Source organism: Nicotiana tabacum, chromosome 3 (assembly GCF_000715075.1).
Source record: "Nicotiana tabacum cultivar K326 chromosome 3, ASM71507v2, whole genome shotgun sequence".
Classification (NCBI taxonomy): Eukaryota; Viridiplantae; Streptophyta; class Magnoliopsida; order Solanales; family Solanaceae; genus Nicotiana; species Nicotiana tabacum.
Window position 1 is genome coordinate 19,817,318 of NC_134082.1, and position 4,290 is coordinate 19,821,607.

General features: G+C 37.5%; 1 pseudogene; it reads left to right on the forward strand.

The window, feature by feature from the left end:
• The first annotated feature begins 1,409 nt into the window (after positions 1 to 1,409).
• Positions 1,410 to 1,560, forward strand: LOC142179677 (U1 spliceosomal RNA; annotated as a pseudogene).
• The last annotated feature ends 2,730 nt before the right edge of the window (positions 1,561 to 4,290 follow it).

The window sequence follows — 4,290 nt, forward strand, 5'->3', positions numbered from 1 at the left end:
CTTCTTTTTGCTCATCAGTCAACCAAAATTCATCAGTCATATAGTTTCCATAAAATGACCAACAATACAACAACAATCGTCAAAAGGATCCGTCTTCTTTTTGCTCGAACTTTCTCCTCTTCAAAAGCTTTGACTCTCTTTAATAAACCCCAAATTATATTCTTCGCTTGAGTAGGCATCTCATCGTCATACCAACAGAAATAATCACATCCACCCTTTTTCTACAAATATCACAAAACACTTTTAATCAATTTTTATCAAAGAAAATAATTCATAAAACAGAATTTACAAATTATGAACAAACAATTTACCTTTCCGATTTTGCAAGAAAAAAACCTACAACCTGGGTTTAATTGGGTCCAAGGAGTATTCAACTTTGGAGAAACACCACACTTACAGATTCAAGCAGCAACGCAAGGTGACATTGACGAGTTCGTCGATTCCGAAAAGTTCAACATTAATAAACACGACAACAACAGAAATGAGAGGAAGAAGAGAAGAGAAGAAATTAATTGATACCAAGAAGAGAACAGAAACGAGAGAAAGAAGAGAAGAGAAGAGAAGAGAAGAGAAGAAAAAATTTGACAAGTATAGAAGGAGAATTGCTGGAGAAATCTGAGAAGTAGAGAAGAGAACAAATAGGTTTTTTAAGAATTGGGAAAGGGATTAGGGTTTAAATAATAATTGACAATCCATGTTACCGTTATGTGTCTAATTGGGAAAGGAAAAGTCAGTTTTTGGAATCCTTCACGTGCATAAATAGGTTTGAAGTCACGCTATATGCCACCAGCAAAAAGCGTGTCTAATTGGTATGAGAATTGCCTAAGAATATATATATATATATATATATATATATATATATATATATATATATATATATATATATATATATACACACACACACACACACACACACACACACACACACAATCCTGTAAAGACGACCCATGGCCGAGGTTGGTGACCTCCACTGGGGTGCCCTCCTAAGGTCGGCTCAAGTGGCCAAATCTATGTCATAATTTGGGACAGCGGGGGCCTGCATTCGTGCAGCCCCTACCCAATTCTTCAGCATAAATTCTTTCTTGATGAGCTTAGCTTGATTTTTCTTTGATGCGCAATTCAACAAACAAAATTTGTTTGTGTTTGTGTGACATTTTATGAAAGTTTTTGAACAATCAACTCAGTTCATTCATCCATATTCCTTATTATGGAATAATTCTATAAAGTTTGCTGAATTGGTAAATTGTATGCACTTGAAAACCAATTGATATTTAGCTTAATGTGTGTGTGTATATATATATATATATATAAGATATCCCTCATCAGCTAACATAAAGAAAAACAAAGAGCTGAAGGGGTATTGAAGTATGGCGAGTAGCTACAACGAATATATATATATATATATATATATATATACTTGGACGGGATCTATGGGCGATCAAGATGACCCATGGCCGATGTTGGTGACCTCCACTAGGGTGCCCTCCTAAAATCGGCTCAAGTGGCCAAATCTATGTCATAATTTGGGACAACAGGGGCCTGCATTCGTGCGGCCCCTATCCAATTCTTCAGCATAAATTCTTTAATATCTACTCTCAATTCTGGTGACAATTTTTAATATCTACTCTCAATTCCCCTGATACCAAGGGAAGGACCGGATCGCTTCCGAATAGGGCTTAGGAATTGAATTACAAGGACACCAGTCCTGGCCTAGACACTAATCTCTAGGGAAACCTTAAACCACGATGCTCTTCATAACCCTTCAACGACCACCTGCCTAAATGGGTTAACGAACATCACCGATTAGCTTGGGACTAACCAAGGTTTACTGTCGAGACTAGTAACTGCCTGGTCTATATAATCCTTAACCAAAAACCCCATCGGGTTTGATACAGTAGACTCCTAACTACCATAAACATGAATAGCAAATAACCATTGAGAACCAAGTCTAACACTTACTTGTTTAGCTTGTCAGTTAGGTTAACAATATCGTATAAATGGAGGAGGGAGGGAGCAGAACAGTACCAGCACCGAGACCCTGAGTTGTGGCCAAGTGACCTTTTTGATTTTATTTCAGAATGAAAATATTACAAAGGGGATTTTTATAGGTGAATAAAGAAACTAGAGAGAAGGCAGAGCTAATGTTGGCTAAAGCCTGCCTCTAACTAAAGAAGAGTGATCCTTATATAATGGATCTGCCTACAAACAAACAAAATGAAAAAGTAAAAGTGGCCGACAAAATAATTAAAACGTGGCCAAAAGAAAAACTACATTATTAGAATCAGATAAACTACTTTTATAAAGTAGATTCCTTCCGATAATGGAGGGACCCCTTACTGTATTAAAGTTGTCTGGGGACCTATTACTTTATAAAAGTCTTCCGTTTTTTTTACCCCAATAATCAATTGGTGGGGCCTTCCATTTCTTTATGCTTTATCTTTTCCTTTATCGTTTTTCTTTGCAGAAGATGCTTCTACACTTTCTTTCAATTTGTTGATGAAGTCTTCAATTTCTGTATCACTAACCTCCTCTGTATCTGATTGATTTTGGGCTTCTCCGGCTAAACACACATCTTCATTTGAAGTACTGCCAATAGAAACCATAGAGATATCATCTCCAATACTAGTACCAAGATTTTTTGCTAAATCGTTTTTTATTTCTTCAAAATATGAAGCAAGGATTTCTTTCTGTGAAACAACTCCCTTCTTCATTTGGAGTCTCTCGCTGATAATTGCTAAATGACTTAGATCTTCTTCTTCATCCTTTGTATGATCGATCTGTGAATAAGCCTCTATTTTGGCCTGTTTCTATTGTATTAATTCTTTACCATATAACTTTTCTTGTTGGTTTGACTGAAGCAATTTGGACCAGAACTTATGATAGAAAATTCTGTTAAGGCAAGGAATGCCTTCACTAGTATAACCGGTCTGTCACGACCCAAATCCCGGTCGTGATGGCGCCCAACACACTACTAGGCAAGCCCGACCATTATTCAACACTTAACCCAATTTATCCAAAATAGCGAAAAGAAATATCAATTAAGCAAGATTAAAGTACTGAAGATTTTAACAAAATACACAATATAATCTCACTAGGATCCGGTGCCACGAATCTGAGCCTCTAGAATACAGAATATCATCCTAATACACGGTATATCCAAAGTCCGATAATGCGGAAATAAAGAGATATGATAGGAGGGAGAAGATCAATGGTTGCGAACGCCGTGCAGCTACCTCGAAATTCCCAGAGGCTGGATCTGCTGATCAACTAGATCTACTGAGCCTGAGACTACCCTAGATCTGTACACAAGGTGTAGGGAGTAAAGTGAGTACTCCAACCCAGTGAGTAATAAAAGTAACTACAGTCCGAAGATAAGAAAATCCAGTAAATACACAAAGTAAGCTACAATCCGAATATACAGCAACATATGGAACTGAGCAGTTAAACACCAGTATAAATACAAATACATGAATGCAATGCAATGCATATGATGGTACATTCCAGTACCCACTGCAGCGTGCAGCCCGAGCCATCCATATTTATTTATCGTCGACGGCGCTCACTGGGGGTGTGTACAGACTCTAGAGGGGCTCCTACAGCCCAAGCACAATATCTTGGTCAGTCATTGTTACCTGACCAATTTATATCATATAGTGCCATTGTTACCACTGTTCAAGTATATCATCCAGTGTCATTGTTACCACTATTTCAAGTATATCGCACAGTGTTATTGTTACCACTGTTTCAAGTATATCACACAGTGTCATTGTTACCACTATTTCAAGTATATCACACAGTGTCATTGTTACCACTGTTTCAAGTATATCACACAGTGTCATTGTTACCACTGTTTCAAGTCACTTTATAATCAGTCCAGAAAATAATATAATAATCCCCTTGGGCATTTACAAAACAGAATTTCCCAGCCCGGAATACATTTAAAAATATCATTTAAGTTTTCAACACTTAGAATTATGGCTGAGTTTGCAAAACAACATTTAAAACCTTGGACTGAAATTAAATGATATGCAAATCATGCTAAGCAGTAATATCAATCCTCGAAGGATTTTACAAATCGGCACAAGGCCCCAAACATGGCATCAAGCCCAGTAATATCAATGAAGTATGTGTATCAATCACCAGTATAGTATAAACATCACACGGGATGGACCAAGTCACAATCCCCAATAGTATCCGACCCCTCACTCGCCATTGAGTGCGTGTCACGCCTCACTATAGCGTTACGATATGAAAGTCCGGGGTTTCAAACCCTCAGAACAACATTTACAT